The sequence below is a fragment of the Phyllobates terribilis genome, unplaced genomic scaffold, assembly GCF_046119375.1.
Source record: "Phyllobates terribilis strain yellow unplaced genomic scaffold, ASM4611937v1 Scaffold_1__5_contigs__length_1240528914, whole genome shotgun sequence".
NCBI classification, from domain to species: Eukaryota; Metazoa; Chordata; class Amphibia; order Anura; family Dendrobatidae; genus Phyllobates; species Phyllobates terribilis.
In genome coordinates, this window is record NW_027362761.1 from 792,118,847 (window position 1) to 792,145,450 (window position 26,604).

Consider the following 26,604-nt stretch of genomic DNA (forward strand, 5'->3'; position numbering starts at 1 on the left):
GTTCGTGCACCAAAAGCGTGTCCTGCATGTCTGGCGCTATTTAGAGCACCAATCATGCAGGGATTGTCTGCCACTCACTGTAATGCCACAGCCATGGTGGTTGTGGCATTAGAGTGATTGCCCAAATCGATGGGAACTGTGCTCACAGTGAAACATGAAAAGCCGGCAATTCAGCAGCGGCGTACACCGGTACCCGACAATTTAGAACCGAAAGAATAGAGCTTCACACATAGATTAGATAGATAGAAACATGTCAGTCACATATATAAGAAGTACAGTGACAGTGTTGATTACTGTACTTGTCATTTAGTGTAAAGGATTTATTAAAAAAAATATTAGTGTTTTCATGCACCGTCTCTTTAAAAAAGCCGGCCGGCAATTCAGCAGTGGTACCCGACAATTTAGAATAGAAGGAATATAGCATCACACATAGATTAGATAGATAGAAACATGTCAGTCACATATATAAGAAGTACAGTGACAGTGTTGATTACTGTACTTGCCATTTATTGTAAAGGATTTATTAAAAAAAATATTAGTGTTTTCATGCACCGTCTCTTTAAAAAAGCCGGCCGGCAATTCAGCAGCGGTACCCGACAATTTAGAATGGAAGGAATAGAGCATCACACATAGATTAGATAGATAGAAACATGTCAGTCACATACATATGAAGTACAGTGACAGTGTTGATTACTGTACTTGTCATTTAGTGTTAAAATAAAGGATTTATTTAAAAAAAAATTGGCGTGGGGTTCCCCATAATTTTAGGCTCTAGCGGAGGTTAAGCAGACAGCTGGGGCAGATGTTTGAAGCCTGGGAAGGGGTAATACCCACGGAGCTTCCCAGGCTACTAATATCAGCCCCCAGCTGAATGCCTAGCCTTTACTAGCTATTAAAATGGGGGACCCCCCAAAAAATTGACGTGGGGTCCCCTCTATTTTAATAGCTAGCAAAGGCTAGGCAGAAAGCTGGGGGCTTATATTAATAGCCCAGGAAGGGTGCCATGAATATTGGCCCCCTCCCAGGCTAGAAACACCAGCTGTCAGCCGCCCCTGAAATGGCACATCCATAGGATGCGCCAATTCTGTCACTTAGCCTCGCTCTTCCCACTGCCCTGTAGCGGTGGCAGTGGGGTAATAGGGCTGGGGTTGATGTCAGCTTATAATGCCAGCTGACATCAAGCCCAGGTTAGTAATGGAGAGGCGTCTATAAGACGCCCCCATTACTAACCCCATAGTCAAAGTTAAAAAAAACACAAACGCCCAGAATAAAGTCCTTTAATTGAAATAAAGACACAATTCTTTATTGTTCTAAATTAAACCATACTTACAATCACGCCCATTCCAGCTGAAGCCAACGATCCCCTGCAATAAAAGAAAAATAATAAAGCAACATAATCCTTACCTTTCCATGGTTCCCACGACAGCTTCAGCTCTGCTACATCGAGATGACAGGCTGGACCGCAGCAGAAAGCTGCCATCCAGCCTGTCATCCCGCAGACACTGAGAAGCGCAGGCTTGCTTGCGCTCCTCAGCGTCTCTCTGTGACGGCATCCAGATGAGCCGAGTTCATGTCTAATGAACTCGGCTCACCTCATGCACATCACTGACAGCGTGGGAAAATTCTCACGCTGAAGCGCTGAGTGCAGGAGAATTCTCCCACGCTGTCAGTGACGTGCATGAGGTGAGCTCATGTCCAATGAACTCAGCTCACCTCATGCACGTCACTGACAGCGTGGGAAAATTCTCCTGCACTCAGCGCTTCAGCGTGAGAATTCTCCCACGCTGAAGCGCTGAGTGCAGGAGAATTTTCCCACGCTGTCAGTGACGTGCATGAGGTGAGCCGAGTTCATTGGACATTAACTCGGCTCATCTGGATGCCCTCATAGAGAGACACTGTGGAGCGCAAGCAAGCCTGCGCTTCTCAGTGTCTGCGGGATGACAGGCTGGATGGCAGCGTTCTGCTGCAGTCCAGCCAGTCATCTCGATGTAGCAGAGCTGAAGCTGTCATGAGAACCATGGAAAGGTAAGGATGATGTTGCTTTATTATTTTTCTTTTATTGTAGGAGATCGTTGGCTTCAGCTGGAATGGGCGTGGCGGTAAGTATGGTTTAATTTAGAACAATAAAGAATTGTGTGTTTATTTCAATTAAAGGACTTTTTTTCTGGGTGTTGTGTTTTTTTTAAATACTTTACTAGAAATACATGGTGGTCATGTCTAATATTGGCGCGACCCCATGAATTTCGGGCTTAGGGCCAGCTGATAATGCCAAGCTGGCCCTAACCCCTTTATTACCCAGTGAGCCACCGCATCAGGGCCCTGGATGAGTTGGGTACAGCGCCAGAAGATGGCGCTTCTATGAACGCGCCATTTTCCGGGGTGGCTGCGGACTGCAATTTGCAGCGGGGGTTGCCCAGAAAGCTTGGGCCTCCCTGCGCTGCGGATTCCAGCCCCCAGCTGCCTAGTTGTACCTGGCTGGACACAAAAACAGGGCGAAGCCCCACGTCAATATTCCTTAAACTATGTCATGAAATAATTAAGAAAAAAAGGGCTTCCCTATATTGTTGTGTCCGGCCAGATACAAATAGGCAGCTGTTGGTTGGGGGCAGCCCGTTCCTGCCTGCTGTACCTGGCTGGACACAAATATAGTGCGAAGCCCCACGTCAATTTTTTTTTAATTATTTCATGAAAGAATTAAAAAAAAAAGGGCTTCCCTATATTGTTGTGTCCGGCCAGGTACAAATAGGCAGCTGGTGGTTGGGGGCAGACCGTTCCTGCCTGCTGTACCTGGCTGGACACAAATATAGTGCGAAGCCCCACTTCAATTTTTTTTAATTATTTCATGAAATAATTTAAAAAAAAAAGGGCTTCCCTATATTGTTGTGTCCGGCCAGGTACAAATAGGCAGCTGGTGGTTGGGGGCAGCCCGTTCCTGCCTGCTGTACCTGGCTGGACACAAATATAGTGCGAAGCCCCACGTCAATTTTTTTTTAATTATTTCATGAATTTCCTGAAATAATTGAAAAAAATTGAAGTGGGGCTTCGCACTATATTTGTGTGCAGCCAGGTACAGCAGGCAGGAACGGGCTGCCCCTAACCGCCAGCTGCCTATTTGTACCTGGCCGGACACAACAATATAGGGAAGGCCTTTTTTTCTTAATTATTTCATGAATTTCTTGAAATAATTAAAAAAAAATTAAGTGGGGCTTCGCCCTATTTTTGTGTCCAGCCAGGTACCACTAGGCAGCTGGGGGCTGGAATCTGCAGCGCAGGGAGGCCCAAGCTTTCTGGGCCCCCCCCCCGCTGCAAATTGCAGTCCGCAGCCACCCCGGAAAATGGCGCGTTCAAAGAAGCGCCATCTTCTGGCGCTGTACCCAACTCATCCAGGGCCCTGGTGCGGTGGCTCACTGGGTAATAAAGGGGTTAGGGCCAGCTTGGTATTATCAGCTGGCCCTAAGCCCAAAATTCATGGGGTCACGCCAGTATTAGAAATGACCGCCATGAATTTCTAGTAAAGTATTTAAAAAAAACACAACACCCAGAATAAAGTCCTTTAATTGAAATAAACACACAATTCTTTATTGTTCTAAATTAAACCATACTTACCATCAAGCCCATTCCAGCTGAAGCCAACGATCTCCTGCAATAAAAGAAAAATAATAAACCAACATCATCCTTACCTTTCCATGGTTCCCATGACAGCTTCAGCTCTGCTACATCGAGATGACTGGCTGGACCGCAGCAGAAAGCTGCCATCCAGCCTGTCATCCCGCAGACACTGAGAAGAGCAGGCTTGCTTGCGCTCCTCAGTGTCTCGCTGTGACGGCATCCAGATGAGCCGAGGTAATGTCCAATGAACTCGGCTCACCTCATGCACGTCACTGACAGCGTGGGAAAATTCTCTCGCTGAAGCGCTGAGTGCAGGAGAATTCTCCCACGCTATCAGTGACGTGCATGAGGTGAGCTCATGTCCAATGAACTCAGCTCACCTCATGCACGTCACTGACAGCGTGGGAAAATTCTCCTGCACTCAGCGCTTCAGCGTGAGAATTCTCCCACGCTGTAAGTGACGTGCATGAGATGAGCTGAGATCATTGGACATGAACTCACCTCATGCACGTCACTGACAGCGTGGGAAAATTCTCACGCTGAAGCGCTGAGAGCAGGAGAATTTTCTCACGCTGTCAGTGACGTGCATGAGGTGAGCTGAGTTCATTGGACATGAGCTCACCTCATGCACGTCACTGACAGCGTGGGAGAATTCTCCTGCACTCAGTGCTTCAGCGTGAGAGTTCTCCCACGCTGAAGCGCTGAGTGCAGGAGAATTTTCCCTCGCTGTCAGTGACGTGCATGAGGTGAGTTCATGTCCAATGATCTCAGCTCACCTCATGCACGTCACTGACAGCGTGGGAAAATTCTCCTGCACTCAACGCTTCAGCGTGAGAATGCTCCCACGCTGAAGCGCTGAGTGCAGGAGAATTTTCCCATGCTGTCAGTGACGTGCATGAGGTGAGCCGAGTTCATTGGACATGACCTCGGGTCATCTGGATGCCGTCACATCGAGACACTGAGGAGCGCAAGCAAGCCTGTTCTTCTCAGTGTCTGCGGGTTGACAGGCTGGATGGCAGCGTTCTGCTGCGGTCCAGCCTGTCATCTCGATGTAGCAGAGCTGGAGCTGTCCTGGGAATCATCGAAAGGTAAGGATGATGTTGGTTTATTATTTTATTTTTATTGCAGGAGATCGTTGGCTTCAGCTGGAATGGGCGTGACGGTAAGTATGGTTTAATTTAGAACAATAAAGAATTGTGTCTTTATTTCAATTAAAGGACTTTATTCTGGGTGTTTGTGTTTTTTTTTTAACTTTGACTATGGGGTTAGTAATGGGGGTGTCTTATAGACGCCTCTCCATTACTAACCTGGGCTTGATGTCAGCTGGCATTATAAGCTGACATCAACCCCAGCCCTATTACCCCACTGCCACTGCTACAGGGCAGTGGGAAGAGCGAGGCTAAGTGCCAGAATTGGCGCATCCTATGGATGCGCCATTTCTGGGGTGGCTGACGGCTGGTGTTTCTAGCCTGGGAGGGGGCCAATATTCATGGCACCCTTCCTGAGTTATTAATATCAGCCCCCAGCTGTCTGCCTAGCCTTTGCTAGCTATTAAAAAAGGGGGGACCCCACGTCATTTTTTTGGGGGGGGTCCCCCATTTTAATAGCTAGTAAAGGCTAGGTATTCAGCTGGGGGCTGATATTAGTAGCCTGGGAAGCTCCATGGGTATTACCCCCTTCCCAGGCTTCAAACATCTGCCCCAGCCGTCTGCTTAACCTCTGCTAGAGACTAAAATTACGGGGATCCCCACGCTAATTTTTTTTTTTTTTTAATAAATCCTTTATTTTAACACTAAATGACAAGTACAGTAATCAACACTATCACTGTACTTATTATATATCTGACTGACATGTTTCTATCTATCTAAACTATGTGTGATGCTCTATTCTTTCTGTTCTAAATTGTCGGGTACAGATGCTGAATTGCCGGCCGGCTTTTTTAAAGAGACGGTGCATGAAAACACTATTATTTTTTTAAATAAATCCTTTACACTAAATGACAAGAACAGTAGGCAACACTGTCACTGTACTTATTATATATGTGACTGACATGTTTCTATCTATCTAATCTATGTGTGAAGCTCTATTCTTTCTGTTCTAAATTGTCGGGTACAGATGCTGAATTGCCGGCCGGCTTTTTTAAAGAGACGGTGCATGAAAACACTATTATTTTTTTAAATAAATCCTTTACACTAAATGACAAGTGCAGTAACCAACACTGTCACTGTGCTTCTTATATGTGTGACTGACATGTTTCTATCTATCTAATCTATGTGTGATGCTCTATTCCTTCTTGTCTAAATTGTCGGGTACCGGTGTATGCCGCTGCTGAATTTGCCGGCCGGCTTTTTTAAAGAGAGTGTCTTCTGAGCAGTTTGTCAGCTTTTGGACACCTTTAAAGGTGTTTTCTATGTGTTTCTATGTGTTTTTGTTTGCCTGCCATTGGTTTTAACGGTGTTCGACGGTGTTCGACGAACAGTTCGACGAACAGTTCCTCGAACATCCCGGTGTTCGACGAACCGAACCCGAACACTACGGGGGTGGCTCAACACTACTAATGAAAGCTCCCATGTCTGCCATGTTTGTACCCCTGTTAGGCCCAGAAGCAGGATTTCACTATTGAAAACTGTTGTTATCCTGCCTTCCACAAAAAAATTAATAAAAAGCAATGGAATGTTGTACCCAAAAAAAGGTATTTATAAAAATGTCAACTTGTTATGTATAAAAATGTTTTTCAAGTTTTTCAAAAAACTATATGTGCGGGGTTTATAAACGAAAAAAAAATCCGTGTCACCAAAATAAACTGCATCCTTAAAGGGATCGTCCGATGATGACTTTTTCATCAGTGTGGATTCAAACACAAGGTCATGCACTGATCAGCAGAACGGTCAACTTTTATCACCTTTAGAATGGAGCGGCTGTGCTCTTCTTGACCTGTGCACAATTCTTTCCTTATGGCTCTGCTGAGTGATGCACTCAACTTATTCTGTCAGTCGCGATGGTCGGGTGTTCAACTTGCCGTGCCATTTTGTAACGACGATAAAAATTCCCTCATCTACTGATCAGAGCATGTCCCAGTGGTGAGACACCCAATGATTAGCAAGTTATCAGCCATCCAAAAGGTTTTAAACTGTTGTAATTGGACAACTCCTTTAAAGTTTTAAAGGGTATTTTGCATCAAAAAATGTTTCTAAGAAACTGATCCTGATAAAAAAGAGGATGCTGTTCTAGTTTTACCATTGTGACTGCTCCACAGGTTTTGCTGTGCTCCCGATCGTTAGCTCTACTGGGCACTGCAGCACAGCTTCATTTACATGTGGCTGCAACCTGCAAAACTATTGGCAAACAGTTGTTAAAAAATTATTGTAATCTCAGGATCACGAGGGAATCTGGACGAGATTTGTTGTCATGTCTATAAATCATTTTTTGTTTAAGAAACACTTTTGGGATTAAATTGATTTAAAAAAATACCACATCAGACTGTGATATAAGTATTGAATTATACGTTTTTTTAAATATATTTTATTCCAATATTACACTCTACTTCTGTTTTATAAAGTTTCTAAATACCCATACACTTTATAGAGACAAATGAGCCATGTAGCTTAACAACACTTGGAGAGTCTGGAGTTGAAGACCACAGGTAAATGGTTTCATGAAAGATCTAACTTACACAGTAAAGTGCTAGTTATCTTACAATTGGCCCCAGAACTGGCACAATTATGGATAGATGAAGAATTGATTCTTACGATCAGTGTTGGTCTGGGGTGCCTAGAGCCTACAAATGGAATTGATTCCACAGGGCCAGCCCTACTGCTATTGTACATGGAAATTTTACCTGTCCATACTCGACCTCATGTACATGCATACAATACTGTGTGTAATACAGCATGGCTTCTTGATGAATTTTGTACTTTTTTTTTAGCTTACTTGGCCCAACACAAGTAATATACTATACAGTCTGGGACTGGCTTACATATCTGTCGTATTTGCACCACTTTTTTGGCTTAAATTTTGTAAAATTTCTTGCCAGAGTTTACGTTCACCCCTTTCCAGCAAAATTCCACTCCCTTTTTTAAAAGGTGGAAGAGCTACCCAGGACTGTTGTAAAAATGCAACATTTCAAGCAGTGTTACATGAGAATTCTGGCAAAATCTGTCTGATGAATCGGCGTCAATGTGTGTATAAGCAGAGATGTGGTAGTCCAGCAGAGCCAGGCGGTGAGAAGTCTGTGGGGTAGCCTCCATGAATAGTCAGCTCAGTGTCCCATTCCACAGTCAAAGTATGTGTTTGCTTAAAGTTAGCAGTGTAAAACACAGATAGAAAAGATATGGTCTCTGAATTCAGGATTCGGTTGGGCAACATGAATCACCTGACAAGTTCCCTTTAACTTGTTTTTTAACTTACTACTTTATGATATCTGTGTTCAGTGAAGACAGATTTTCCCACTACTGAGATAGGAGATGGCTGCTGGTGCTTTTTAAAATTCTATGGAAAAGGGAGGGGGATGAGCTAGAAGCAGACAAAGAAATTCCTCTGCTAGTTTCATAGAACTTCATGAGCACCAACTGGTATTTCCTATCTCAATGATAAAATATGTACAGTACTCACAAAACACAGATTTTGCATATGAATTGAGAATTTCAAGAATGAATGATCAGTCCAGAAGGAGAAAAAAGTGGATATTTTTAAATAAAATATATTACACCTGCTGTATTGATTTATGGGAAAAATAATGAAATTAAATGATTGCTATTCTATAAAATATATAGATGATACTGAGTTTGTTACTGAGCAACAAACTTGCTTTTGGTTTTCCATATGGCTGCTTACACTATACAAGCAATAAAGAGTCATATCACTTTTTTTTTCTCTTTAAAACAGAACCAAAGTGTTCAAAGCTATCTATTTCACTGTTTTATGACCCTCTGTTGTATATTGGTTTGTTTATCCTGCATAGGATTGCCTGCTCTGGCCTTGTGCTAATAGGCTAATTACTCAGTTTGGCCAACTGGTGCTGCATGCTAGCAGACAGTTCAATTCATATACAGTATATTCCGCTCTGGCTCAGGATAGCACGCGTGCTGGGTCACACGTGCAACAGACTTTAAGTGCAATAGCTTAAAGTGCTTTTAATAAGCAGTTATACAACGGCAGTTGGACAGGGCAGGAGACAAGTAAGGTGCATAAGATATTCATACATACATGCTGCTTCTTGATCAGTTGTATTGCATTATGCATTGGTCATAGCAATCTGCTTCTTACTTGTTTTAACCACTGCTTTCTCACATCTCGCCCGCCCTTTAACACATTTTGTGCACTCTCTCCATATCAACCCCTCCTCTCTCCCCTCTCCCATGTATAACTCTGAGGCTCTACTGACCTTTCTCACCCACTTCAAACCATCCACTACCTCCTTACAGCACTCAAAACGTTCATACAAATCATTGCACCACCTGCTCTTTCTCTTTTTTCTCCTTCTACTAGTCGCTGGCGACATCTCCCCCAATCCTGGGCCTCCCTCCACTAGCATACACCACTCTCCTCCAGCTGCCTATGGAAACCCTGATAATCTTATTAACATTCAGTGCATGCCCTTTTCTATTGCTTTCCACTGTGCTCTCTGGAACGCACAGTCTGTGTGTAACAAACTAACTTACACTCACGATTTTTTCCTCTATAATTCCCTTAACCTTTTGGCTATTACTGAAACCTGGATCCAGCATTCAGACACCACCCCAGCTGCTGCTCTCTCATTTGGTGGGCTGAAATTTTCACAAATCGCCAGACCTGAGAATAGACAGGGTGGAGGTGTTGGTCTGCTCCTTTCACCACAATGTGCTTTCCAGGTCATCCCCCTAGTTCCCTCACTTATGTTTTCTTCCTTCGAAGTGCACACCATCAGACTCTTCAAACCCTTCTCCTTGCGAGTGGCGGTTGTGTATCGCCCTCCAGGCTCCTCCCGCCAGTTCCTGGATCACTTTGCCACCTGGCTTCCTCAATTTCTATCCTGTGACATCCCCACCATCATCATGGGAGACTTTAATATCCCCATCAATGATCCCCTCTCCCAATCTGCCTCTCTTCTACTTTCTCTAACCTCCTCATTCGACCTCTCACAATTTACTAATTCTCCTACCCACGAAGACGGGAATACTCTGGACCTGGTCTTTTGCCGTCTCTGCTTGCTGCATGACTTTCCTAACTCCCCTCTCCCGCTCTCGGACCACAACCTTCTTTTCTTCTCTGTCAAGAACTGTCTCCTCACCCGGGACACCCCCACTTACCACACTTATAGGAATAAACGTACAATTAATACCCAGCAGCTTATGGACAATCTCCACACATCTTTAGCCCCCATGTCTCCTGTCCGGATTTAGCATTGTCACACTACAGTAATACACTGAAGAGCGCCCTAAATGAAGCAACACCTTCCACACACAGAAAGACCCGACACAGACAACGGCAGCCCTGGCACACAATGCAAACATGCTTTCTTCAGCGTTGCTCAAGGTGTGCTGAGCATCAGTGGAAAAAATCTCTTTTAGCAGAGGACTTCATCTACTATAAATTCATGCTCAAAACCTATAACTCTACCCTTCATCTGGCCAAACAATCCTACTTCACCACTCTCATGACTTCACTGTCCAAAAATCCAAAACGAATTTTTGAAAACTTAAACTCCCTCCTGAAACCTTAAGCACAGGCCCCCATCACCAACCTCAGCTGGGAGGATGTGGCCACTTATTTCCTAGAAAAAATCAACCACATCCATCAGGGCATCTCATCCCAATCTTCTCAGTGCCTGGTTCCCCTTCCCTGCCGCACTTCAAGCTCACTAGCCATCTTTGAGCCTGTTACAGAAGAAGTAGTTACCCAGCTCCTCATTTCTTCTCGACCTACAACCTGCAATAGTGACCCCATTCCTTCACATCTCCTGCAGTCTCTCTCACCAGTGATCACCACTCACCTGACTAAAATATTTAACCTCTCTCTTTCTTCGGGTATCTTTCCCTCCTCATTTAAACATGCTATCATAACCCCTTTACTTAAAAAGCCATCCCTGGACCAGAACTGCACTGCTAACTACAGACCTGTCTCTAACCTTCCTTTCATCTCTAAACTCCTTGAAAGCTTGGTCCACGCCCGTCTAATCCGCTATCTCTCAGATAACTCCTCGACCCTCTACAATCTGGTTTCCGCTCCTTAGACTCCACTGAAACTGCCCTCATTAAAGTCTCTAATGATCTACTAACAGCTAAATCCCAAGGTCACTGCTCCCTGCTGATTCTCCTGGATCTCTCTGCCGCATTTGACACTGTGGATCACCAGCTCCTCCTCACTATGCTCCGCTCTATAGGCCTCAAAGACACTGTTCTCTCCTGGTTCTCCTCCTACCTCTCTGACCGCTCCTTCATGGTATCTTTTGCCGGCTCCTCTTCCCCTCCTCGTCCCCTTAAGGCCCCATCACACTTAGCGACGCTGCAACGATCCCGACAACGATACGACCTGTCAGGGATCATTGCTGCGTCTCTGTGTGGTCGCTGGTGAGCTGTCAAACAGGCAGGCTCACCAACGATCAGGGGAGCAGCGACATCGTGGAAAGAATCTTTCCATGATGTCCTGCTCCTGGTTACCAGCCTGCTGAAGCAGGAGCAGGCTGGTAACCATGGTAAACATCGGGTTACTAGGGGCACATGCGCACCTAGTAACCCATTGTTTATCATGGTTATGAGGCTGCTAAAGTGAGCGGTAACCTCCCGCTCACTGTAGCAGAGTGGTAACCATGATAAACAACGGGTTACTAGGTGCGCGTGTGCCCCTAGTAACCCGATGTTTACCATGCTTACCAGCCTGATCGCTGCTCCCGCTGGTCACACACAGCGATGTGTGCTGACCAGCGGGAGGGCAACGACCGAAGAATGGTCCAGGACACTTTGCAGCGATCAGTGACCTCACAGCAGGGGCCTGATCGCTGCAAAGTGTCACACATAGCGACATCGCTGGTGAGGTCGCTGTTGCGTCACCAAAACCGTGACACAGCAGCGATCTCGCTAGCGATCTCGCTATGTGAGACGGGGGCTTTACTATCGGGGTCCCGCAGGGCTCAGTCCTAGGCCTCCTCCTCTTCTCTCTATACACTGCCCCTATTGGACAAACAATCAGCAGATTTGGGTTCCAGTATCATCTCTATGCTGATGACACCCAACTATACACCTCTTCACCTGACATCACCCCTACCCTAATACAAAATACCAAGGATTGTCTGTCCGCTGTCTCTAACATCATGTCCTCCCTCTATCTTAAACTGAATCTCTCTAAAACTGAACTTCTTGTTGTTCTCCCCTCTACTAACCCAGCTCTACCTAACATCGAAATTACCTTGGAGGGTTCAATCATAACTCCCAAGCAGCACGCCCACTGCCTTGGGGTCATATTCGACACTAAGCTTTCCTTTAATCCCCATATCTGATCACTCACTCGCTCTTGTCACCTGCATCTTAAAAACATCTCCAGAATCCGACCTTTTCTGACCTTTGAAACTGCTAAACTCTGTCACCCTTATTCACTCTCATCTGGACTACTGCAACTCTCTTCTGATCGGTCTCCCTCTTACCAAACTTTCTCCTCTCCAATCCGGCCTGAATGGGGCAACCAGGGTCATATTTCTGTCCAGCCGCTTCACCGATGCCTCCATTTTGGGCGAGTCTTTACACTGGTTGCCCATCAGCTACAGGGTCCAATATAAACTCATCGCTCTCACCCACAAAGCTCTCCACAGTTCTGCACCGCCTTATATCTTCTCGCTCATATTTGCCTATCGCCCTACACGTGCTGTCCGTTCTACAAATGACCTAAGACTAACATCCCCCATAATCCGAACCTCGCACCTCCATCTCCAAGACTTCTCTCGTGCTGCGCCAGTTCTCTGGAATGCACTACCCCAAGCGATCCGACTGATGTCTAGCCCCCATGTCTTCAAGTGCGCTTTAAAAAAACCATCTCTTTAAACAAGCCTACCAACTTAACTACTCACTAAATTAACTTTCCCCTGTTCCCTCCTTCTAAATATTATTCAGAATCTGTTCCCTACTCTTCATCTGTCTCCACACCCTCCATGCACAAGATAACTGCACTCGGTACTTGAGTATTGCACTTAAACATACTGGCTGATGACCGGATCATACAGCTTTATATGAAAATCCGTATTTATTATAATTGCCAGACCTGAAATAACAAGCACTTCTCTCCTATTGTGTCCCTCCCATTTCCTTGTAGAATGTAAGCTTGCGAGTAGGGACCTCACTCCTGATGTAACTGTTTAAACTGTCTTAAATTGTATTGAATTTATTGTCTGTATATACCCCCGCTTAATTGTAAAGTGCTGCGGAATATGTTGGCGCTATATATAAATAAAAATTATTATTATTACTTATTGAATTCTGGTGCATATACTGTATATACAATTATATATGGCTATGTAGACATTTAGGTATTAATCAGTTACACGTTATTGCGCATCAGTTTTAATAGTTTCTTTGTCCCTAAGAATAATGAAAAACCTTTTAGTATTGAAGTATAGAGCGGAGCCAAGTGTTAGTTTGTTTTTGTGTTGCTACAAGATGTTCTGAATGTGAGTACTGCTCTGAAGTACATTGCCAGCACATTCCTTTGCCAGCTTTCCTGTTTTGGAAATCAAACTTTTTGGCTTATGTAGAATGCATTTGGACATAGGTTTTGTTTTGAATTACATTTCTCTCATAATAATACCTTTACTCATTTTTTCAATTTGGACTTGAATTTCATTTTCTTAGAATTTTCTGAGAATTTACTTTCTTTGGACCATACGCTGTATAGGAATTGAGTATAGGATACACTTGGTTTCTGGTCACAGGGTCCTTAAAGACTTGTTTAACTTTATTACTGAAATTAATCTAAATCTGGAACAAGAAAAACTAAATTTACTTGCATTTCATAAAAACCGGGAGAATACTCCTCTGCAACATTATCCATCTCTGAACGTCCACCTTATTCCTTTGTGTCCTTCACTTTTCATGCTTAATGTTTTAAAAACAGTTTCTTATTTTAAAAAAAACGAATATATGTATACATATTTATATGGTTCTTTTTTGTCTTTATATATCTACATATGCATATATAAATATATATGTATATATATACAGCGGGTACAGAAAGTATTCAGACCCCTTTACATTTTTCACTCTTTGTTTCATTGCAGCCATTTGGTAAATTCTAAAAAGTTCATTTTTTTCTCATTAAAGTACACTCTGCACCCCATCTTGACTGAAAAAAAAACAGAAATGTAGACATTTTTGCAAATTTATTAAAAAAGAAAAACTGAAATATCACATGATCATAAGTATTCAGACCCTTTGCTCAGACACTCATATTTAAGTCACATGCTGTCCATTTCCTTGTGATCCTCCTTGATATGGTTCTACTCCTTCATTGGAGTCCAGCTGTGTTTAATTAAACTAATAGGACTTGATTTGGAAAATCACACACCTGTCTATACAAGACCTCACAGCTCACAGTGCATGTCAGACCAAATGAGAATCATGAGCTCAAAGGAACTGCCCAAGGAGCTCAGTCAGAATTGTGGCAAGGCACAGATCTGGCCAAGGTTACAAAAGAATTTCTGCATTACTCAAGGTTCATAAGAGCACAGTGGCCTCCATAATCCTTAAATGGAAGAATTTTGGACCATCAGAAGTTTTACTAGATCTGGCCGTACAGCCAAACTGAGCAATCGGTGGAGAAGAGCCTTGGTGAGAGAGGTAAAGAAGAACCCCAAGATCACTGTGGCTGAGCTCCAGAGATGCAGTAGGGAGATGGGAGAAAGTTCCACAAAGTCAACTATCACTGCAGCCCTCCCCCTGTGGGGCCTTTATGGCAGAGTAGCCTGACAGAAGCCTCTCCTCAGTGCAAGACATATGAAAGCCCACATAGAGTTTGCTCAAAAACACATGAAGGACTCCCGGTCTATGAGAAATAAGATTCTCTGCTCTGATGAGATGAAGATAGAACTTTTTGGTGAAAATTCTAAGCTGTATGTCTGGAGAAAACCAGGCACTGCTCATCACTTGCCCAATGCAATCCCAACAGTGAAACATGGTGGTGGCAGCATCATGCAATGTGGGTGTTTTTCAGCTGCAGGGACAGGACGACTAGTTACAATTGAAGGAAACATGAATGCGGCCAAGTACAAGAGATATCCTGGATGAAAACCTCTTCCAGAGTGCTCTGGACCTTAGACTTGGCCGAAGGTTCACCTTCCAACAAGACAACAAGACAATGACCCTAAGCACACAGCTAAAATAACAAAGGAGTGGCTTCAGAACAACTCTGTGACCATTCCTGACTGGCCCAGCCAGAGACCTGACCTAAACCCAAATCAGCATCTCTGGAAAGACCTGAAAATGGCTGTCCACCAACGTTCACCATCCAACCTGATGGAACTGGAGAGAATCTGCAAGGAAGAATGGCAGAGGATCCCCAAATCCAGGTGTGAAAAACTTGTTGCATCATTTCCAAGAAGTCTCATAGCTGTACTAGCTCAGAAGGGTGCTTCTACTCAATACTGAGCAAAGCGTCTGAATACTTATGACCATGTGATATTTCAGTTTTTCTTTTTCAATAAATTTGAAAAATTTCTAAATTTCTGTTTTTTTCAGTCAAGATGGGGTGCAGAGTGTACTTTAATGAGAAAAAAAATGAACTTTTTAGGATTTACCAAATGGCTGCAATGAAACTAAGGGTGAAAAATTTAAAGGGGTCTGAATACTTTCCATACCCCCTGTATATATTATTATTGTTATTACTTATTATTATAGCGCCATTTATTCCTTGGCGCTTTACATGTGAATATATCTATCTATCTATCTATCTATCTATCTATCTATCTATATATATATATATATATATATATATATATATATAGTACAGACCAAAAGTTTGGACACAACTTCTCATTTAAAGATGTTTCTGTATTTTCATGACTATGAAAATTGTACATTCACACTGAAGGCATCAAAACTATGAATTAACACATGTGGAATTATATACTTAACAAAAAAGTGTGAAAATACTGAAAATATGTCTTATATTCTAGGTGTTATGATAGGCTACAAGCACTAAGGAAAGACAGGAGATCTGTCCCTACAATAGAAGTAAGCTAGATCCCTACGATGTAACGGGGAACCTGATCCTGCGATCAGACCCGCTAAAGTCCTCAGCTAGTCTGAACGAAGACCTATAGATGTGAGGGAGGGATCCCTACAAGAACTAGGGACTGGGAGAAAGATGGACACCTCCTAGCAGAAATTGTAGCAGTAAAAAGACAAACACACAACATAGAACATAAAGGTCAAAAGACCTAGCTAAACTGACTGAGAAAGGTAACAAAGCACCTGGCTAGCTTAAGAGTAGAAATTACAATGAAGTCCAGCATGGCCAGAAGGGCGGAGCAGGATTAACTAGGCAAAAAGGTCATGTGACCAGCAAAATAGAAAAAACTTAACAGGAGAGTTCTAACACTAGGTTCTTCAAAGTAGCCACCTTTTGCTTTGATGACTGCTTTGCACACTCTTGGCATTCTCTTGATGAGCTTCAAGAGGTAGTCACCGGAAATGGTCTTCCAACAATCTTGAAGGAGTTCCCAGAGATGTTTAGCACTTGTTGGCCCTTTTGCCTTCACTCTGCGGTCCAGCTTACCCCAAACCATCTCGATTGGCTTCAGGTTTGGTGACTGTGGAGGCCAGGTCATCTGGCGTAGCACCCCATCACTCTCCTCCTTGGTCAAATAGCCCTTACACAGCCTGGAGGTGTGTTTGCGGTCATTGTCCTGTTGAAAAATAAATGATTGTCCAACTAAACGCAAACCGGATGGAATAGCATGCCGCTGCAAGATGCTGTGGTAGCCATGCTGGTTCAGTATGCCTTCAATTTTGAATAAATCTCCAACAGTGTCTCCAGCAAAGCACCCCCACACCATCACACCTCCTCCTCCATGCTTCAAGGTGGGAACCAGGCAGGTAGAGTCCATCCGTTCACCTTTTCTGCGTCGCACAAAGACACGGTGGTTGGAACCAAAGATTTCAAATTTGGACTCATCAGACCAAAGCACAGATTTCAACTGGTCTAATGTCCATTCCTTGTGTTCTTTAGCCCAAACAAGTCTCTTCTGCTTGTTGCCTGTCCTTAGCAGTGGTTTCCTAGCAGATATTTTACCATGAAGGCCTGCTGCACAAAGTCTCCTCTTAACAGTTGTTGTAGAGATGTGTCTGCTGCTAGAACTCTGTGTGGCATTGACCTGGTCTCTAATCTGAGCTGCTGTTAACCTGCGATTTCTGAGGCTTGTGACTCGGATAAACTTATCCTCAGAAGCAGAGGTGACTCTTGATCTTCCTTTCCTGGGGCGGTCCTCATGTGAGCCAGTTTCTTTTCAGCGCTGATGGTTTTTGCAACTGCACTTGGGGACACTTTCAAAGTTTGCCCAATTTTTCGGACTGACTGACCTTCATTTCTTAAAGTAATGATGGCCACTTGTTTTTCTTTACTTAGCTGCTTTTTTCTTGCCATAATACAAATTCTAACAGTGTATTCAGTAGGACTATCAGCTGTGTATCCACCAGACTTCTGCACAGCACAACTGATGGTCCCAACCCCATTTATAAGGCAAGAAATCCCACTGACAGGGCACACCTGTGAAGTGAAAACCATTTCCGGTGACTACCTCTTGAAGCTCATCAAGAGAGTGTGTAAAGTAGTCATCAAAGCAAAAGGTGGCTACTTTGAAGAACCTAGAATATAAGACATATTTTCAGTTGTTTCACACTTTTTTGTTAAGTATATAATTCCACATGTGTTAATTCATAGTTTTGATGCCTTCAGTGTGAATGTACAATTTTCATAGTCATGAAATTACAGAAAAATCTTTAAATGAGAAGGTGTGTCCAAACTTTTGGTCTCTACTGTATATATAGATATAGATATATCTCTATTTACAGTTGTGCTCAAAAGTTTACATACCCCTGCAGAATTTTTCCTTTCAGAAAATATGAATGATAACAAAAAACTTTTTCTCCACTCATGGTTACTGGTTGGGTGAAGCCATTTATTGTCATACTACTGTGTTTTCTCTTTTTAAATCTTAATGACAACCAAAAACATTCAAATTACCCTGATCAAAAGTTCACATACCCCAGTTCTTAAAGAAGTTGTTCACTACTTTTTATTACCCCCCCCAATGTATTCCCCTGGGGCCCCTAAGGGTTTTTGTAATTACCTTGTGTTGCAGTTACTGCCTGTAAGCAGCGAAATCCTTGGCCGCTCGCAGGCATCATGTGACCCGCCACTGATGTCATGTCAAGTGAGGCGTGACATCAGTGACGCGGTCCCCCCGGTGGATGCTGGGTTGTGGGCGGGGTTACCCCCCGCGTCACACCCAGCATCCACTGCGCGCTTTCCCAATGAATGGGGAGAGGGAGAGCGCACGGTAGATGCTGGGTGTGACGTGCGGGTAACCCCGCCCACAGCCCAGCATCCACCTGTGGAACGCAGAAGAGAGAGACCCCCGGCTGCATCTGGAACCATGATGTGACATCAGCGCATGTCTGTGCTGTCTGCAGCTGGGGGATACATGATGCCTGTGAGTGGCCAAGGATAGCGCCGCTCACAGGCAGTAACTGCAACACAAGGTATTTACAAAAAGAATTTCAGCTGGTGTTATTTGTGGGTTTTTCTTTGCATACCGAACAATGTTCTTGGCAGTTGTGGCCGAAATTATTGTTCATTTACCTGCCCGTGGTTTGGTTTTTACAGAGCCCTTGATTTTCCATTTGTTAATTACAGTTTGAACGCTGCTGACTGGCATTATCAATTCCTTGGATTTTTTTTGTATTTCTTTCCTGTGTTATACAGTTCAACTACCTTTTCCCTTAGATCCGTTGACAATTCTTTTGTTTCCCCATGACTCACAATCCAGAAACATCAGTGGCTGGATGAAAGATGCAAGAGTCTCTCTGGATCCCAGAAACTCACTCAGCTTTTATGCACACCCACTGATTACAAGCAAACAGGTCACAGGTGAGGATTTACCTTTCGTAGCCATTCAAACCCATTTGTATCAAATTCTGTGTATGTTATCAGGCCAAAATAATCAGGGTATGTGAACTCTTGATCAGGGTCATTAGGATGTTTTTGGTTGTCATTAAGATTTAAAAAAAAAGAAAACACAGTAGTTTGACAATAAATGGCTTCACCCAACCAATAACCATGAGTGGAGAAAGTTTTTTTGTTATCATTCATACTCTCTGAACCAAGGCCAAGAAAGGAAAAATTCTGCCAGGGTATGTAAGCTTTTGAGCACAACTGTGTGTGTGTGTATATATATATATATATATATATATATATATATATATATATATATATTATACTTTAGTAGTTTTTTTTTAATGCAATGGCAATATTTTCAGTAATTTCAAATTGGCAAAAAAAACAGAAGTAAAAAAGCCAACCCCAGTTCATATGCTCTAGACCCTCTTCGTAGGCTGGAATAGGAAAAAAGCTCCGTAAGAGGAGCTCTCATTCATTTAAATGTCTGCCATGTAATATCGCATTTATTTAGCACCATTCAAGGAATATGCCTAGCTGGCCGCTACTTACCACTACAAAATTAGTTTCCTAGGGTGCAAGGAGGAGGTCCCAGGGTGATTAGCTGATGATCCTGGCGGCTTCTCTTTAAAAAACAGGTTGTCTCTGATGAACACAACCCTTTATATTAACTGTCTGGACATACCTAATTCACTATGAAATCCCCAGGCCCAAAAAAGCAAATGGACACCAAAGGATCCAAAGAACACCAATAAAATAATCCTTGTGACAGCGCTTCCTCCTGTTTTAGTTTTCCTTGGATCTTTTTCTGTGTTTCTATAAAGACCATTGTAACATCCCTGGCGGCGTGCTGGCATGGCTTACCACCTCCCACCATGCAAGACCGCCATCTAACCTATCAGTCCAGGCTGCACACTTTGCTCCAGTACCTGCTGTGTGCATGTCTCTTGTCTGACAGCTTAGGGCGGTGGCGCGGTTACTGCCTGATTCTTATAGTTTCTGTGTGCACACTCCTAATGCGTCCCCAGCCTATTTTTGTGAGTCACTGGATACTTAAACCCCCTCCACCCAGTAGGAGGTGCCTAAGCAACACTTTCTTTCAGTTTGTTCTGTGCAACTGAGTTGCCAGGTCCTGTCCTGTATCTAGTCTGTTCCACCACCCTGGGTGCTGTATACCCAGGCCCGTTTTCTGTATCTGTGATTTCTAGTCTGTTCCGCCACCCTGGGCGCTATATACCCAGGCCCGTTATCTGTATCTGTGACTTCTAGTCTGTTTCCGCCACCCTGGGGGCTGAGTTCCCAGGCTCGTTACTGTATCTTGTTCAGTTCCTGTCTGAACTGTGTCCTAGCCCGTTACCTGTTTGTCTCTATGTCCGTACCTGCCCTCATCCTGCAGTGTCTGAACCTGCACCTAACTCCAACTCGTTGTCTCTGTACTTCTGTTTGTGAGTTTTGTGTCCACTCGCTAATTCATTGTAAGTACCTTGTGTGTATCTGGTTCTGCTTGTCCCATTTCTCTGCCTCCGTATCTACCTCCTGTGTTCCAACTATCTTCCTGTATTTTCCAGCCTGTTCTATGTGAACAGAGCCCAGTCCTGTCTGCCTGCACCTTCTGCTCTGCTTGCCCAGCGCACCTGCGGTTTCGCTCTGCTCTGCTTGTCCACCGCACCAGAGGTTTTGCTCTGCTCTGCTTGTCCACCACACCTGCGGTTTTGCTCTGCTCTGCTTGTCCACCGCACCTGCGGTTTCGCTCTGCTCTGCTTGTCCACCGCACCTGCGGTTTTGCTCTGCTCTGCTTGTCTATTGCACCTGCGGTTTCGCTCTGTTCTGCTTGTCCACCGCACCTGCGGTTTTGCTCTGCTCTGCTTGTCTACCGCACCTGCGGTTTTGCTCTGCTCTGCTTGTCTACCGCACCTGCGGTTTCGCTCTGCTCTGCTTGTCTATTGCACCTGCGGTTTCACTCTGCTCTGCTTGTCCACCGCACGTGTGGCTTTGCTCTGCTCTGCTTGTCCACCGCACCAGAGGTTTTGCTCTGCTCTGCTTGTCCACCACACCTGCGGTTTTGCTCTGCTCTGCTTGTCCACCGCACCTGCGGTTTCGCTCTGCTCTGCTTGTCCACCGCACCTGCGGTTTTGCTCTGCTCTGCTTGTCTATTGCACCTGCGGTTTCACTCTGCTCTGCTTGTCCACCGCACCTGCGGTTTTGCTCTGCTCTGCTTGACCACCGCACCTGCAGTTCTACTCTCCTCTGCTTGTCCACCGCACCTGCGGTTTCGCTCTTCTCTACTTGTCCACCACACCTGCGGTTTCGCTCTGCTCTGCTTCTCCACCGCACCTGTGGTTTTGCTCTGCTCTGCTTGTCCATGGCACCTGCGGTTTTGCTCTGCTTTGTTTGTCCACCGCACCTGCGTTTTTGCTCTGCTCTGCTTGTCCACCGCACCTGCGGTTTTGCTCTGCTCTGCTCTGCTTGTCCACCACACCTGCGGTTTTACTCTGCTCTGCTTGTCCACCGCACCTGCGGTTTTGCTCTGCTCTGCTTGTCCACCGCACCTGTGGTTTTGCTCTGCTTGTCTACCGCACCTGCGGTTTTGCTCTGCTCTGCTTGTCTATCACACCTGCGGTTTCGCTCTGCTCTGCTTGTCTATTGCACCTGCGGTTTCGCTCTGCTCTGCTTGTCCACCGCACCTGCGGTTTCGCTCTGGTCTACTCCGCTTGTCCTCCGCGCCTGCTGTTCTGCTTTGCTAGTCCTCCCCAACCGCAGCTCTGTTCCTGTATCCCAGTCTGTACTGGTTCATATCCAGCCTGCGTTCCTACCTGCCAGTATCTGCCAGTCTGCATACCAGCCATGCCTGCCAGTACCCGCCTGTCTGCATACCAGCTGTGCCTGCCAGTACCCGTCTGTCTGCATACCAGCCATGCCTGCCTGTACCCACCTGTCTGCATACCAACTGTGCCTGCCTGTTCCTGCATTCCCCGGTGTGGGTCAACAGCTGTGACCGGGGTCTGACCTGGAGTAGCACCTGGTCCCTCTGCTCGGTTCCTCCCTGGTTCACGGAGTCGACTGAGCCGCTGTGCGACCTTGGTCGGACCGAGTTGATACTTAGTCACGCCCCTCCAGGCACTCCTCGGTTCATGGTCCAGTGGGATCACTAACCACGCTTACGCCAGTCTGTCCGGGCGTGTGCGTAACAACCATATAATGATTTCTAATTTTAATTTTTTACAAAATCAGTATCCAAATATAGATCAAATACACAATACTGAAGAATTTAAATTTCTAAAGGACCACCCTGTTTCTCAGACCTTTAAGATAGTGGGACCACTCTATATGTAATTTGGCTGTATCAAGTTTAGAGCTCTAACTTAATTCTGTAATTTCTATTAATGGAATTTTTTTTTGAGTTTGCATTCTGAAAGTACTGTGAAAATCCAAAATTATAAGCGCCTAAAGATAAAAATTGAGACTAAGGGCAGCTATTGTAATATACACATTACCCTATCTAATTAGGGGCAGCACAGAGGCCTTGCAACGCTGAGATCCTGGGTTCAAATCCCACCAAAGACAACATTTGCAAGGAGTTTGTATGTTCTCCCCATGTTTGTGTGGATTTCCTCTGGGTTCCAGAGCCAAAATGCACTGAACCAGGGTATACGGAGAACACCTGCAGCACCAATGGTGTTTCCTGTTTCCATGGTCGATTCTAAAAGAAATGAAATACTTAGCAGCACTGATAAAAGTAATTTTTGGACTGTATAAATTAATATTGGATTTTGCTCAGTTTATTCATTTGACCAAAATATTTTTAGGACAATGGAGAATTAATCTTAATATTCTTTAAGAGACATTCTGCCACAGTGACATCACAACATATGGCAAAGTTTCTGTTGCTGAATGAGTTATGAATTAGTTGAATATTTTATAGCTTTATGTATAACTCCCCAGTTGGTAATTGCACTTAGCCGCAGTTTATTGGTCTATCGGAAAATGGTTAGATTAATGAAAGGATGTAATCTATTGTGAAAACATCCTGAGAATTTTCTCAATGGCTATTTAGTCTATTGCTTTGATCACACAGGCCTGTGCTACATTTCTTTATCTATGGAAGCAAAGGCACAATAAATCAGCAACATAAAAGAGATGTACATTTTGTATGTAAAAAGAGTTTATTGTGCTGCAATGAAAGGTGATAGCAATATATTTCATAATGTAGTAGCAGATGCACACCAGTGTTAAACTGTAACAAAATAGCTTGTAAGATGCTCTAAATAATGCACAACCTGAATAGCTTGCGTACAACCTAGATTTACTGAAAGGTTGTAAAGACACAAAGAGAGAACAAAGTGAATAAAATTATAATAAATTCTTTGCTTTTTCCATTTATTTTTACTTGGCTGATAAACAAATATTCCATTGCTTAAATGTTGAATCATTAAGTAACATAAATCAGTGCAGTGAAAACATACACAAGTGACAGAAATAAATAAGAGATATTTTTTTATTCAGTACAGAAATTTCATGTGTATTGAACCTGGCCATATTTATACTTAATAATATCAAAAATAATCACACTACTTCAAGATAATTTATTAGAAGAAAAATATAGATATAGAATAGTTTTTCATAATGTTGTGAAGGAAACTTTCAGCTGAAATAATATCTTGACTCAACCTCTATTTGGAATAACTGCAGCCTTTTTAGTTCCTGGGGCTTGAAAAAAAACAGCTTGTATTGTCAGCATTATTGGCTGTTACTGAGCTAACTTGTGTGTCACTGAGTCATTGTGAAAAAAACGTTGTCTCATATTTCTGTGACACTCAATCACCATAAGACCCTTATCCTTCTAATACCTCTTATTACATAGAGAAATGATTGACTAAATCTATGCACCTGCAAGAAGTACCTGGTTTCCTGTGGCACCAATTGAAGGTGGCTGTCCCAAAAGCAAATGACAATACCTTTAAAGGGGCTGACTTAGGATATTCTGGCAAATCAGAGTATTTTCCAAAAGCAAAAGCCACCCATCCTCAGGCAGACTAGACATTAGCTGAGAGACACGCCTTTCACATAGGTTTAGGGGTAATAAGGAGAAATAATATCCCCTATACCACTGCCTCTCATCTAAGTAACAAGTACTTTACTCTACACTGAAGATGGGAAAATGCTGCTTAAGGTAAATATTTTACCTTTTTTTCCCAGGGTGAATAGCTTGCCATAAATGGTCTCCTTACTCAAGCTTGTCAATCTCCGCAAAGGGGAATGTAAGATCATGCAAAGAAAACGAATGTACAATAATGTACTAAATTGTAAAAAATGCTAACTGAAAAAGTCAGCAAATTCTGTCTAGGTAAAAAATTTTATAGGATGCCTTAGATGTATGATGGATGCTTTTGACAAGAACATAGTTTTGCCTCTATGCAAACAGTACATAAGTTCAGTTTGGCGCTCCCTCCGATATAAAGGTTAAGCGGTTTGAGTAATCATCATGTGACTGCTCATTTGCAATTTACAGACTTAGTCATGTACCATCTAGCTTCTCTTCTTGATTCTCTCAATGTTCAATGAAAAACTACACTGAGAGAAGCAAGAATAGAAAATTTCATATGAGTGATGACTGGAGGAATCAACAAGTAGAGCTGAATCCATACAGTGAGTTTTATATTCGTGTCTGAAAGATGTAATACCTTTGACAGCAAGGGACCAGTCTTTTACCAGTTCTCTGAGTCAGCTGTCAGTTGTACAACTACTGTATCTTGGAAAAAGGTCGAATGCCACTCATGGGAGGTGGAAAAATGCCGGCTCCTGGGAGATACCTGAGATTGCCACAGGAAGCATGATGCTAAACCTGCCTCATTGCAGAGGTGGCCCACTGCAGCCCCCTGCTGACTACACCCATGTCTATGAGCGTGATAGTAAAGGTTGACTTATTTTTATAAGAAGCTAAAAATAACATACTCAAAGAGGTTTTCCACTACTTTATCATTGATGACCTATCCTCAGGATAAGTCATCAATGTCTGATCAGTCAGGGTATGACTCCCGGCGTCCCCACCAATCAGCTGTTCTCGGTGTCGGCAGCCTCCTGCTGGAAATGCTCAATTGCGGAGCTGCTCCATATTCTGATAGTGGCCGCGGCTGGGTACTGCACAACCACCTCCTATTGATTTGAATAGGAGGCAGATGTGCAGTAATGAGCTGCGGCCACTATCAGAAGATGGAGCAGCTCCGCAATTGAGCATTTCCGGGCAGCGGCTACCAACACCGAGAACAGCTGATCTGTGGGGGTACCTGGTATCGGACCCCGACCAATCAGACATTGATGACCTATCCTAAGCATAGGATGAATGATAATGATAAAGTATTGGACAACCTCTTCAACTAATCTTAGGTACTCCTAGCTTTAAGGCAGCTTGCAATTAGTCTTGAGCAAATTTGTTCGGCATTAAAAAATCCTTGTTCGTGTTCGGCATTCCGGCTTGTTCGTGCCAAATATTGGCTCCGCCCATGAACATCCCTGATTTGCCACACTGTCACGTGGTAATCCTTTGTACACTAACATCTTTTCACTACATTTAGTGGAGAAACCAATATTTGTTATGTATGAAGGACTGTCATGCCAGCAGTTTTTATTTGTCATATGGTCTCTTGAACACCAGTTGTTTGGCACTCACTAGAGATCAAAATTTTTCCTGTTGGTGTGTCCATTAATTTTACTGCATTGGTGTCAATTGGATTGTTACTTTCTTGCTCCTTGAGTAACAGGAGATGTCCTATATCATTTGTCAGGTCAAGAATGAAAAATAAACGTGACTGTCATTTGACAGCTGTTTCTTTGTGACCTGAAAGACCAATGTATTATCACAATATCCTTTCATATGATGTATGTTGGGGTGGGGAGCTTGTAATTAATACTTTCCCCAAGCACCACAGGCGGCTTCATCCCAGCCATTTGTGCCTGTTACCCAACTTGACCCAACTCAGTCTTAGGCCTCGTTCAAACGTTCAGTATTTGATCAGTGTTTTACCTCAGTATTTGTAAGGCAGAGCAAGCAGTGGGTGATAAATACAGAAGTGGTGACGTGTTTCTATTATATTTTTCCTCTGCTTGTTCCACTCCTGATTTGGGCTTATAAATACTGATGTGAAATACTGACAAAATACTGAACATGTGAACGCGGTCTTAAAGTAAACAATTAGGAAGAATTCATCATGAGAGCCATAATTGAAGTCAGTTTTTCATCTGTGTTGTTTTTATTTCTGCTAAATTTATTAAAATGTTGCATGATGATTTATAAATTTGACACATCTTTAGATGTAAGTCTAAAGTTCTAGAACTGATTGTTCACTTGTTATGCTACCTTCTCACAGGAACAATTTTGTGCCATTTTGTACTCCATTTTAAAAAGTCATAATGTCATAAATAACATTCTGAAAATATTAGGGACCTATCTCTTTTGACAAGCACAAAATAAAAATGACAAGACTGGAGCAAAATGTTTTAAAAATGGAGCAGTTTTATAAATTTGTCTAAAGTAGTTATGAGTAAATCTGCCAAAATTGAAATTCAGTAGCTTGCCCAAATTAGGCCTGGAAATTAATTATCATTGAATTCTCTCGAGACCCCAAAGCACATTAAGTATATGAAAAGAAAATTTTAAAAAATACTCACCCAGGTCTCATCTGTCCTGCCCCACAGCCCTTCTTCAGTTGGGTCATCTTTGGTCTGGTCACTCATGTGATCTTCTGTGGGTCATCTACGTCAACTTCTGGTGCCAAACATCTTTGGTGTCTTAAAAAGCCTAGCATCTTTGGTGTTTCATGCAATACCATGACATCACACTACACACGTCATGACATCATGTGG

General features: G+C 43.5%; 1 protein-coding gene across 3 annotated transcripts in view; it reads left to right on the top strand.

Moving 5' to 3' along the window:
• The window catches only part of EPHA5 (EPH receptor A5), a 585,860-nt gene that overhangs the window by 358,544 nt on the left and 200,712 nt on the right, over positions 1–26,604 (top strand). The gene's annotated exons all lie outside the window — the stretch shown is intronic.